Here is a 14,490-nt window from a genome sequence, read left to right on the forward strand (position 1 = left end):
ATTAAAAAAGTTAACAGCTTAAGTCATTTGTGGATTAATGCGTATTGGAGACGCGAACCATTTAAAATGATTCAGTTTGATTTTGTGAACTGGTTCAAAAAGATCCAGTTACATCGAATGATTTGTTCGCTAACCGGATATGACAAACTGCTTTGATTTGAACTCTCTCAGACACAGAAGTGAAGACAATGCTGAATAAAGTCATAGTTTTTGCTATTTTTGGACCAAAATGTATTTTCGATGCTTCAGAATTTTCTTACTAACCCTCTAGTGTCACATGGAATATTTTGATGATGTTTATATTACCTTTCAGGACAGTATATATACATGGACAGTATACCGTGCACACAGTTTCAATGGAGGGACTGAGAGCTCTCGGACTAAATCTAAAATATCTTAAACTGTGTTCCGAAGATAAATGGAGGTTTTACTGGTTTGGAACGACATGAGGGTGAGTTATTAATGACATAATTATGATTTTTGGGTGAACTATCCATTTAAGTCACCCAGCCCGTGATGTCACGCTCTTCCATTGGACTGATTACACACGATATTCAGAGTCTCTCATGCTAGATACGTTCCCCGTAGCGTTTCGACTCAACGTCTCGTTCCCTCAAGGAACTTTGGTTACATGTGTAACCTAGAGACGTTTTTCTTATTTCATACTGCAAAATATGACAGTATCAGCCAATGAATCTTAAACTGCAGGTTCAGCAAATGGGTTTTAATAATGAGTTACTTGCTTCAGCTCAGGTCAGTACAGGTTTTTAATGGATTTATATGTAAACACAGAAATTGGAATTAATATTTGAATTAATTACATTTACAATGTCTATGGTGTTATGTTCGTATTAAAGGCAAGGCAAGGCAAAGCAAGTTTATTTATATAGCACATTTCGTACACAATGGTAATTCAAAGTGCTTTACATAAAAGAAAGTAAAATAATCGAAGAAAAATAATAACAAAAATAAAACAAGTAATTTTAAAACTTTTAAAATGATTAAAACATTTAAAAACAGTTAGAAAATGATTTTACATAAAAATAATAATAATAAAACAATAATAAAACATAAAACAGTGAAAATATAGTGCAATCAGTTCGGACATTGGACAGTGCTCATTCAACAAATGCACAGCTAAAAAGATGCGTTTTGAGTCTAGAATTAAATGTGACTAGTGTTTTAGCACATCTGATCTCTTCTGGAAGCTGATTCCAACTGCGGGCAGCATAGTAACTAAAGGCAGACTCCCCTTGTTTTGTGTGAACCCTTGGTATTTCTAACTGACTTGATCCTAATGATCTGAGTGCTCTGTTAGGTTAATATTCAGTGAACATGTCTGCAATATATTTTGGTCCTAGGTCATTTAGTGACTTATATACGAGTAAAAGTACTTTAAAATCAATCCTAAATGTAACTGGAAGCCAGTGTAAGGACCTGAGGACTGGTGTGATATGCTCAGATTTTCTGGTTCTAGTCAGAATCCTGGCAGCAGCGTTCTGGATGAGCTGCAGCTGTCTAATGGTCTTTTTGGGAAGGCCAGTGAGGAGCCCATTACAATAGTCCACCCTGCTGGTGATAAAGGCATGAACAAGTTTCTCCAGTCTTGACTGGAAACAAAACATCTAATTCTTGCGATGTTTTTTAAATGATAGTATGCTGATTTAGTTACTGCTATGACATGACTACTGAAAATAAGATCTGTCTCCAGAATCACACCAAGATTCCTGACTTGATTTTTAGTTGTTTGACCCCTAGAGTCAAGGTATGCATTGACCTTGAACACTTCATCTTTGTTTCCAAATGCAATGACTTCAGTTTTGTCCTTGTTTAACTGAAGAAAGTTCTGGCACATCCAATTATTAATTTCATTAATGCATTGGCAGAGGGAGTCAATGGGGCTGTAGTCATTTGGAGATATGGCTAGGTAAATCTGGGTATCATCAGCATAGCTGTGATAGGCAATTTGGTTCTTTCTCATTATTTGACTTAGTGGAAGCATATACAGGCTAAACAAGAGCGGTGCAAGAATTGACCCTTGTGGGACTCCGCATGTCATGGACGTCCACTTAGACTTATGCTCTCCTAGACTCACACAATAGCCTCTCCCTTCTAAGTATGATCTGAACCATTTGAGTACCATCCCAGAAAGCCCGACCCAGTTTTCCAGTCTCTCTAGTAGTATGTTATGATCGACAGTGTCAAATGCAGCACTGAGATCTAGCAATCCCAGCACCGATATTTTGCCAGAGTCACAATTTAAGCGAATATCATTTATTATCTTAATGAGTGCTGTCTCTGTGCTGTGATGTGGTCGGAAACCAGATTGAAAATTGTCCAGGTATCCATTTGAGTTTAAGTATTTGTTCAGCTGATTAAAAACTACCTTTTCTATAATTTTGCCTATAAAAGGAAGATTAGATATTGGTCTAAAATTGCTCAAAATTGTGTTATCAAGATTGGTCTTTTTCAGGAAGGGCTTTACAACTGCAGTTTTTAGGGAGTTTGGAAATGTCCCTGAAAGAAGTGAGGCGTTCACTTCTAAGAGAAAAAAGATGTGGGAAGTGTGTCAAGACAACAGGTTGATGATTTTAGTTGCTGCACTATGTCTTCCAGAATTTTGCTATCAATTTTTTCAAAAATAGACATAGTATCTTTCTGATATTTTGGCCGAATCTCTATGACCTCTGCATTCCTTGAGGATGTGCTAATCGCCTTCCTGATATTTATGATCTTCTCAGAAAAGAAAGAAGCAAACTCATTGCATTTGCTGTCTGATAGCATATCAGTGGGAATCTGACTTGGGGGGTTTGTCAGTCTCTCAACAGTGGCAAAAAGAGTACGAGTGTTATTTAAGTTTATGTTTATAAGATTTGAGAAGAAGTTCTGTCTAGCTGTGGCTAGTTTCACATTAAAAGCATGAAGGATGTCTTTATAGATGCTATAGTGAATTTCAAGTTTCGTCTTCCTCCACATCCGCTCGGCTTTTCTGCATTGTCTTTTCATAGTCTGAACTGTTGTTGATCTTCTCCAAACTGATTTCTGTCTGTTTTCTTACTGACTATTATTGGTGCAATATCATCAATAACATTCTTAACTTTTGAGTTGAAGGAATCAAGGAGAATATCAACAGAGTCTGCAGAAATGCTTGGTGTTAAAGATATAGCCTCCATAAATAGTACACTTGTGTTCTCATTTATGCATCTCCTTCTGACAGAGACAGATCTAGATTCAGTGGTAGCAGAGATCAATATATCAAAGAAAATACAGAAGTGATCAGATAGTGCTACGTCCTTAATAACAATGGATGAAATGTTTAGACCCCTACTGATGATTAGATCCAGAGTGTGTCCACCTTTGTGTGTGGGTCCATGCACATGCTGAATCAGGTCAAAGGTGTTTAGAACCGTTATCATTTCTTTTGTAGTTTTGTTTTCTGCATTATCTATGTGAATATTAAAATCCCCTGCAATTGCAAAACAGTCAAACTCTGAGGAAATTATTGATAACATTTCTGTGACCTCTTCAACAAAGGCTGGAGAGTATTTTGGAGGCCTGTAAATAATAATAAACAGAATGCGTGGAGCACCTTTCAGCACAATCCCTAGATATTCGAAAGACAAATACTGACCAAATGACACTTGCTTGCATTGATAGACATCTTTAAATAGAGCAGCTACACCCCCACCTCTCCTAACAGTCCTGCAAACACTCATGTAAGTGAAGTTAGGAGGGGCTGCTTCATTTAGGATTGTTGCACTGCAGCTGTCTTCTAGCCATGTTTCATTTAGAAACGTAAAATCCAGATTGTTTGTGGTTATAAAGTCATTGATTAGAAATGATTTATTTTTTAGTGAGCGAATGTTTAAAAGTGCTAGCTTGATGGCAGTGCTTTGTGTCTTTACATCAATCTTAGTTTGATGCATAATAGGCCGCAGATTAGATGAGTTTGCCCTTCGGCTTGAGAAGGCCTTAGACTTTCTATCACGTGATAAAACTGAAATAGAGAAAGCTACAGGCACACTAGATTCCCGCTTGTTCAGTAGGCATTTGTCAATGTTGCTGCTATTATAGCGGGGACCCGCCACATATCACTGAGAGCTGCTATCAGTTGTTTTTGGTTCACCTTCAGCAGATAGAGGGTTTAGGCCCTGGCGTTGTGGCAGCGGTCCGAGAGCTCTCATAGGAACAAGGCCCACAGGCTTTGGTGGTTGGGGGGCCCGCCGTTTTTTAGTTGATATCTGTGGGCTAGCAGCGAATGAGTGGGAGAGTTTAGTCCCAACATACACCAATTCCTCCATTTTCTGTGAGAAGCACAGAAGTGGAGATGCTGGAGAGAGGGATAATGTGTCTGGTGAGATGGGCTGTGTCTCTGGTGTTTACGGTGGCTGTGATGTGTTGTCCTTGCTTCCCTGGCTGTTTTCCAGAAAGTTGTACTTGGGTGGTGAATCTTGTAGCTGTTTTGATACATCACAGTCTGTCTTTGAGGAGCTCTGTTGGCAGGGCTCAGCAGGGATAGTGTCTATCAGCAGTGCTTGTTTTGGCTGCGTGGTGTTATCAGTGTCCTTGTGGGATATGTCAACCACATGATGACTCGGACCCGGTGTGTGTGTGCTGAATGGATTGACACACTCTGCTGAAGGATGACGAAGGTAGAAGAAGATATTGTCCTTAAATACTCTTGCACCAAGTTTGTTTGGGTGGAGGCCATCCGGTTTAAACAATTGTCTATGGCCCCAGAAAAGATTGAAGTTATCGATGAAATTTACTCCTTTTATATTACAAGATCTTTGTAGCCATGTGTTCAGCCCAAGCAACCGTGAAAACATATTTGTTCCCCTTGCTGGGAGTGGTCCACTGATGAACGACTGAACTTTGAGTCTTTGAAGTGTTTCAAAGAGTTCCATGAAGTCCTTCTTAAGGAGTTCTGACTGCTCTTTCCGAATATCATTCTTCCCCACATGGATGATGATTTGATTTGCAGTCTTGTCCTTCATCAGAATGTTCTGAAGTTCCTTGTTCACATCAGAGACCGTTGCTTGAGGAAGACAGCATGTTGTTGTAGTCCTGCTATGGATGTTTCTGATAACAGAGTCACCCACTATCAGAGTCCTTGGCTCGGCTTCGCTCTGAGCTGAAAGCCGCTGTCTGCTCATCCTTGAGCGCCTGTTAGTAGCGGTGTTTGCTGCTTGCTGATCAGATCCATATTTAAATACATTTGGGGATTCCTCACCCACATTTATTAATGCTTGAAATCTGTTCTCCAGATTTATAGGGGGTGGTAGAATACCAGTATTTACAAGCCTTGTCATAGTCGAATCTGGGGTAGAGGAAGCTATGGCAGCAATACGAGAAACTCGTGACAATCTGATGTCTCGTGTTCCTTTGGGTCTTGCTCCCTGTTTGTGCCAACGATTAGTGTGGTGATCAGTTTCGGCTTGTTCCTCTACACTTGGTATAAACTGTTGAGATTCAGAAGATTCATGGGACTCACCGGCTGTTTGCTGAAGGGGTCCATGACGACGGTCTGCTAAGTGTTCCGTCTGTTTTGGAAGTCCAGAAAGTAACTTTGTTTCAAGAATCACAATCCTTTGTAGAAGTTTGCAGCAGTTCATGCAACAAGTATATCCAACAGGAGGCATTTTCTCTCTCTTCTGTTTGGTAGGCAGTTGTTTTCCCGTCTCTGGAATGTAAGCTGTTCGCAGTGGGAGACGAAGTCTTCTTTTTGTAGTATTATTCCAGTCCCAGTGTTTTTAGTTTTAACGTTTGTGCCAAAAATCTGTTGTTTGAGCACTGTGCTGATCTGCTGAAGTAAAAATCTTAGAAAAATCTGAGAAAAGTACAGAAATAAGAAGCAAAGCGCAGAGCAGTAAGCTAGAACGTCCGAACGGTAGCAAAGCCGGAAGCAGCATATGAAAGGGGTCATATGATATGATTTCAAAATGTCCTTTCTCTTTGGAATGTTACAAGCTCTTGTTGCATAAAGAAGATCTGTAAAATTGCAAAGACTAAAGTCTCAAATCCAAAGAGTCAACCACGCCCTCCTAAAATGGCTCTTTCTAACATACCTCCACATGTCTACGTCATGGTGTTGGAAAATAAGGAATAATGTTGGTATGACGAGTCAGCTGCCTCCTCCCTGATTGTCACCGGCACCCCGTCCTAAATCGCCGCCCTTCACCAGGCTCCCGACTGGAGTGGGTGTGTGAGAGGAGGGGCGCTGGATGAGTCAGGGCTGGCAGCATGTGATGGGGGACACCTGAAGGAAATGGAGCCTCATCACCGCCGCTGTTTAAAAGCCCAACGCGCCTCTCCTCGGGAGACTGGTCTCTTTCCCGTGCATGCACACTGGTGTCCTCGTGGGTCCCGGAAGGGTGCGTTGAGGGACTCCCGCGCCACTGGAGACGTGAGCTGCCGGACCTGCGATCCGGATGGGAACCGCACCCGTTTACACGGCCGACGGGCCAGGATGCCGGACCGTCCTTCCCCTGCCAGCGCCGCGGCCAACGAGAGCGATTCGGCCGCTAGAGGAAGCGGCCGCCCCTCTCGCCCCGGACCGAAGAGGGGAGCGCTCCGCCCCTTACCTGGACCCTTCCTCCATGATCACTGCCCAACCTACACGAACCCTGCAGCACGATAAGGACTCCAGATTCCCTGTTATTTTGGACACTCTTCCCCTTTGGCCACCTTTTATCCCCTGTTTAATTTGATTTCTATTAATAAAAGCCTCTCCGCGGCCTGACGCCATGCCCACTGTGTCTGTCTTGTGCTCCTCCCGTGACACTGGCCAAATGTTCATGCAAAGAAAAAAGGAATAACTTCTCACTGTTGTTGCAGCCGCCATGTAGTGGAGACAAAATATTCAGATGTGTGCAATGCAGTTTATGGAGGATGAATACTATTTCCTGTGAGAGTAGGCTACAATGGCGGTGTCTGTTTCTATAATGTGGAACAATTCTATCTTTGCAAGGACAGTCTAGCGCTTTTGATTCACAGTCTGTAAGTACATTTACATATGTAAAGGATTTGCCACTGATGATTCAAATGCAAGTTTTTAGCAGTGTAGAGTAGTGCTTGTTGTTTGTTGTTACTCTGATCACAAATGCAGACATGGTTTTATGTTTAAGCAAAGCGTAAAAAGACAGTATAAGTCATTATAATCAGTAATTATGTCCCCACTGGATGCAACAAATGCCTTGTTTGTAATGGGTTTTATTGTTTTTGTCTTGTTGTGCCGGTGTTCTGACCGGGACATGTTAACACAGTATGGTGAGGGGCTTAACATTTCCATCACAGGCTTGAAGCATTCAGCCATCACAACACACTGGATAGCTGGCCAATCAGAATGGTGAACTTTGTAAAAATCGATGCATTTCTGAAAGGCAGTGCATTGGGGAGCAACATTAATGTACATTATGTGGAAAATATTATTATGCATCATATGACTTCTGTAACCATAAGGCATGACACACTTCGGTTAATGACAATGTAGCATATGAAAATATAACAAGTTTTGTAAAAAGGTAAGAAAGAAAATAAACTGGGAAATGAAAAGACAAAGATTATTTTTGTTTTCAAGTTCACTGCAGAAAAATATAGAAAGGGTAAATAAAGCATTTGAGCTTCAAAGTTGTCTGATTTGGAGTTCAAATGGGATTGCTGTTTCTGATTTGAGATCAGCTTTGTTTTCTGGGGAAAAATTATGTGTTTAGCAAATTAAATGTTTAGAGGGGAGCAAATTACTTCACATCAAAAACACGTTAATGGTTAACAACACACACACACACACACACACACACACACACACACACACACAAAGAACAAGTGAAACATTTATTGCAATCATTTTGGTTCAGAATTTTAATTATCAAGTGCATGTTGCGATATGTAATAGAAAAAAAAAAATACTACTAACAGTAAATAAAACTTAATCATCAGAGAATTATGATATGACCAACAGTGGTTTAGAAGAATATTGTATTCTTAATGTTTTTTATTTATTTATTTATAGTTACCTGAAAAGGTATGTAACCCGTTAACACTGATACCCTTTTGTTATGTTGGAGTGCTGCTTTTACCACACTTTATTATTTGACCAATTGGACATGAGACAGTGTATATGGACTTGCCAAGTTTTAATGTTGTTTACAACATCACAGTTGCAGAAAGCCAAAACCCAGAGAAAACCATTATGATTACTGTAAAGCAAATAACTTAGTATGCACAGTCTGTTCTGAGAGTTGTACCATCTAATTGTAAATTGATAAACATGGTGTGGTTACAAAAATGGATGTGCTAATTTGCTAACACTCTGTTTATATACACTGCCATTCAAAAGTTGGAGGTGAGTACGATTTTTAATGTACTTGAAAGAATTACATTTAATTAAATATACAGTAAAAACAGCAGTTCTGTTAAATATTTTTGAAATAACTGTTTTATTGAAATAACTATTGTACTTTTATAGAAACCTTAGACACTAAATCACTAATCGTCCTGATGAAATGAAATATTATGGAATAAAAACAGAGTGGTGCTTAAAGATTATTTTTCTATAGTATGTTTAAATTACTGCAATTAGCATGACTTATCTTAAGATCATCTTTAAATGATGATCAATTATTTGCTGCTGCAAACAATAGAAACAAGATAGGTCTATGGGGGTTCCTGCAGACTGAGATTCTCTTTCATATTTCTTGTTCTGCAATGCATTACAACCAAGCACAACCCATAACCAGACCTTGTGGGCAAAATTGAGTATTCCTTTTGAACTCTGTGGCCTGAATAAGATAGCTGCATGATAAAGCTTGTGTATTTATGAACTTATGTGATTTTGTGTGTGTGTGTGTGTGTGTGTGTGTGCATTGTTGTATGACTGAGCATAGCACCTCTAATAAGATTACTTCTCTAGTATTTCACAGAAAGGCACATCCGTCAAAGGTTAAGATGGCACATAATGTAAACACGAAAAGATAAGTTAGCTTGGGTGGGAGGTTATGACAGTTTACCATTTAAAATGCATTCAAAATTTTCATGTGAGCTTTTATGAAGTGATTTCAGTCATAACCACAAGATAGCGGTCCAATTTTGTGCCGGAGCGTAATGTATTTGTTTTAAAGCTGTTGAACAGAGTTATTAAGATAAATTTCCTGTGCCTGTAAATCAGGGTATTCAAGATGCACCAAGATTGGTTCTTTCCTTTAATCTCTTTCTTTGTTTCCCTATGGAAAATGTAGAAATTGGATTTTCTTTCTTGTTTTTTAAAGTCTGATGCTATCTTCTTTCCAGAGGCCATGTTTAATAATTAAAGGATTTACAAAATGACCAAATATGCTTCATTCATCTGTCAGAAAGTCTCTGGCTCTTGATTACTCATTTGAGACTTCACATTTTAATCACTTAAGAAATGGCATGTGACTTCCTGCAGAAAATTATGTTTTTGATAAAGAGATGATAATAACATAGCAATTTATCTATTTATAAATTTGTTTTTTTGTAAAAGTGATGCTGTAGTATTCATATAGCACTGAATATGAAATCAAAAGGAAATGATGTTTACATTTTTAAAAAATGTTCCTTTTCTTATTGTGAATTTTTGCGCAAGCTTAATTTTTTTTTTTTTTAAAGGCAGGCTTCACACAGACTATTCAATAATTTATCATAGCCAAATTAAGCTATTTTGTATTTATTTCATCCATCCTGGTATGTACTACCCACATAAATTAATCAAACAATGTCCCACTGGATAAAATTAAGTTCACTTCTACATTTTCTTTTCTCACTGATCACCATTGTTCACGCAAAACACATTACATTAATTAAGATAATTTAAATTTGCTGCAAATGGCAATTTATCTATACAAATATATTTATGTTATTTAGAGAGACAAACACTAATACATATAATTTCAGTTATACATTCCAAAAAGATTAAATTTCATCCAGTCTCTAAACAGTGAAAGCTAAATAAATCAAATCACTGTAGGGATGCAAGACCCCTTTTGTTGATTTGGAGCTTATAGAATAAATCATATTGTTTTGTGTTTGTGTTTTGAAGAGTGATTTGAGAGGCTGAATCCACAGATACAGATTCTAGATGCACCATGACTGATGACATCATAGAGGACATCAGCACTGCACAAGTGTATTTATGGGAGCAGATTTTGGTTTGAGTTTGAGCAGCAGCAAAAAACACCAAGTAGTAGGTCAATGAACTCATTTGTAGTGGAGAAATAATCATGTAAGATCACATTTTACCTCTAATTGTGCATTGACAGGAAGATGTGAGGGGTTTTTAGGTCTTTAAAATACACGCAGAGGGAGGAGCCATAAAATAAATAATTTAATTATTATTATTTATTTTTTTCTAAACATCCATCCACCTGTCATTGGTTTGTTTACATTTAAGCAGTTTGATTTCTGAAGATTGTCAAGTCTCTGTGATGTTTGTTTCTAGCAATTTTAGTAAAGTTTCTAGAAATGTTTAAGTTTTACAATATTGCAATGCTGTTTGGTTGGATCTACTGGATCTCTAGACCTGTGATTAGAAGAGGATTCTTGTTTATATGTCATGTAGGCTTAAATAGATTATGCTTCCATTCCATGTCTTTCAGGATGTAAAGAAAATAAAAGCTAAATTTTTAAAGGGAATACATATACCTGTACAATCTGCTCAAGTATGCTGAGGGAACTAAGATGTTGGAAAGTTATGACTGAATCACACACACACACACACAAATACACGACAATTGGAGAACAAAAATATATCATGTTCATTATTTAGAGCAATTATCTTACATGAAAGGATTCTTGTAGCAATTAATTAGCAGGAGCTGGGGTTAGAATTATTCCACTACTCGTGTGATGTTGTCAGTCTTGGGAAGGTTAATTTTGAAAAGTAAAAGTTTACAGATTACAAGAAACCCTATTTAAAATGTAAGCAGTGTAACCGTTTAATTTACTTTATTAATTTAACTAATTACATATGGTTATTCATTGTCATACATTTAAATCAGGCAGGGTTAATTTTACAGAAATACTCAACAGAGGTGAAAAGTATCAAATTACGCTTACTTGCGTTACTGAAATTGAGTATCTTCATTTGTGTACTTCTACTTTTTTATGAGTAGGAGAGCAAACTAGCACTAAAATCACAAGAAAGATGTAGATGGGCAAGACAGGTGTTATGGTGCAGACCAAGCTGAAAATCAAACCGTGTTGTATTCTGCTGAAGTTGAACTAAAAGAAAATGAAGTGAACCCCTGGTCACATTTATGATGTATTATGCAGTGTAAGTTATTCGCTAAGGGAGACCAAGCTAGCAGCTTATAAAATCTCAACATCAACCCTTCGCCAGCATGTAGAGGTATGGTAAATATGTTATTACGTGTGATAGTCAGCATTCAAGTGAAGTTTATCATGAATAAATGTTACATAAAATGCATAATATAAAATAGGCCTACAATAAAAAAAAAAAAATCCATTGTACAGTCTTGTAACTCCATTAACAGTCTTTTCCCCATAATATCTGTTTATTATTATTATTATTATTATTATTATTATTATTATTATTATTATATTCATTTATATTCATTTATTCCCTTCATTTTGATCTCGTTACTTATCGTTCTGAATACTTTTCTAAATAGCCTACTATAAATGCTCGAGATGTCGATAATGCTTTAATTATGCTAACTGGAATTTTTTGCTGGAATGCAGTTTAACTTTAACATATTTTATATTATTTTGGCTAATTAATAGACCATAATTATAAATACTATAATCATTCATGTAGTACTTTCATTTGTACATAAAAAGACAACACGCACATTTAACCTCACACATGGGCATAAATCATAAAGTCAAAACTTTATTGGCATATTAGTCAGGCATTTATTTAATAAATATATTAAAATGCTAGCATAATTATACAAAATGTTAACTAGGTAAAGTGATACACAAATTGAAAGTGGAAATATGCTTACTGTATAACAATAAATATATAAATATAGCCCTAATAACTTAATGTAATTATAATAATAATCATTTACAAACATGAATTTAAATTTTTAATTTTAATTAAAAAAATATATATATCTATTTTTGATAATCCCTATGGTCACGCAGCTTTGGTTTTACGCATTACACTCGATGCCACAACATAAGTCATTATCATGTCATTATCTGGACAAAATTATCTCATGGCCATGACAAAATATCACGTTCCTACAAGTTAATATGACGTTCCCTCAAATTAATATCTATTGGTCACAACATATTATCACGTTGCTGCAAGTTATGTTGTGGCCATGACAAAACTAACCGAACAGGTCACCTTAAGGGCACTGTAGATTGCTGAAAAGCTGCATGATTTCAAAATAGTAATGTGTCATCTCACTACTGAGAATCATAGCAAAACCAATAGCTTTGCTACATTTAGTGGCACTACTGTCCATTATGTTGCTTTTCATTTATGTAAGGTTGCATTAACAACTGTTTCTATTGCTTAAGCCTTCACCTCTATTTGAAAATAAACAATGTCAGATCACTTTGTCACTACCAGTGTGAAAACTCCATAATAAGCTAAATCTCTGCAGTTTAGCTGTCTGTACACATTAAACCAGTATTGTAGAATGTGTTTAAAATCCAGCTTTAAATTTGGAGAGGGATCAGTGTGTCCATTTCAATTTGAATCTTTAATTAAAATTTTATGTTTAATTGAATAATGAGTCAAGAGGTAGTTCCAGTATAGCCCATCACGTATGATCCATCTCACATCTCTTTGTTACAGGTAGATACCAGTAACAGAGCTGTGTGGTTTAGACAGTGACTCACTGCTTTCAAGATATCTAATGGGAATTTTCAATATACTCTCCTATTCAATAATACAGCTCAGCCCTGAGCCCTGAGCCTGCATTATCAAAACACAAAAGTTAATAGCTAGTTTCCTTAGCGGTCGTCATGACGACCAATGTACATTTGCACAAATGCAGGACTGTCAGTGGCACTCTCCAGGAAACTACAGGGGGCACAAAGTCGCATGTGCTGGTACTTTCTGGTACTGTCACTGCGTGTGATATAGAATCAGTGTTAACAATCAAGATGTGCTAGTTACAGAACATTGGACCAGAAATTTTTGAACATTGTATTGCAGCATTTTTTATTTTTAGGCTGCTCTGGATAAAAGTGTCCAGCATTCATTCACTCATTGAATAAATATAAATTAAGCTTAAATGTGAGTAGTTTTTTTTATGTCAAAATAATTTTTTATATCTTGGTTTATGTCATTAGTAGGTTTATTTACTTGATAAAATGTACAATTTTGACTTTGCTGCTTACTATTGTTTAAAGGAATAGTTCACTCAAAAATTATAATTTTCTGAAAATTTACTCATACTCAAGCCATCCAAGATAAAGATGAATTTATTTCTACATTGAAACAGATTGAGAGAAATTTAGCATTACATTACTTCCTTACCATTGGATCCTCTGCAGTGAATGGGTGCCATGAATATGAGGTGGGACTGTCTTTCTGGCTGGCCATTAGCTGACTAAGGTAGCGTTTAGAATCCTTATATCACACCTTGAAAAATGTGTAGGCATTACAGGTTGCGCTCTTGACTTTGTTTACATTTGATCTTGAAGAAATAATGTTTTATGTTTATCTTGATGGTTTTTCTTCATCTAGCTCCATCTTGCATTTTGGAGTTCCTCTGGGTTCCATTTTGGCTCCTGTTCTGTTCTCATTGTATATGCTTCCTCTGGGTTCCATTCTTACCAAGCATGGGGTGTCATTTCATTTTTATGCTGATGACACCAAAATCTATCTGCCCTTGAGGAAAAATGATAAAAGTTTGTCTGGTATTAAGTCCTGTTTCTCCTGAAATGTTTAACATCTAAATAGGAGCAAAATGGAGGCCATTGTGTTTGGGTCTTCAGGAGCCCCCGATTGTGAATTGGGAGATCTGGACTCGTCTATGGTTACGTATGTAACCCTGGTTCCTCGAAGGAACGAGACGGAGAGAATCCCTTGGTCTTGAGCCACCACTGTAGGGTTCTCATGTACAGCAGACCAAAAGTATTGGTCTGTCATCTGCTCAGATTGAGCTGATATCAACCAATCGTCAATGGGGTTGAGTCGTGAAATTGTGGGATGAGAGTGCAAGGCCAGTGGAAGATCCGTATTGGTAGGCTTTTGCCCCCAAAAGCAAACCTCAGGAACTTCTGATGAAGAGGGATGGAGATAAGTGCATCTTTTGATAGATCGTGACACACCAGTCCTCGGACTTGGCCTGTGCAGGCGTGCTAAACTCCAGTCCCCTGACTGAGAGGTTCAAAAAGCACAGATCTAGAAAAGGACACCTCATCCTTCCTTGGAACAGTGAAGTACCGGCTGTGGGAACCGGACTCTGCAACCCAAGGAGGGACCACCTCTGTCCTCAGAGAGAGTCTACTTCTGTTCCATTACCAGAGCCTGCTTGGGGCCCACCA

Source organism: Carassius auratus, chromosome 37 (assembly GCF_003368295.1).
Source record: "Carassius auratus strain Wakin chromosome 37, ASM336829v1, whole genome shotgun sequence".
NCBI classification, from domain to species: Eukaryota; Metazoa; Chordata; class Actinopteri; order Cypriniformes; family Cyprinidae; genus Carassius; species Carassius auratus.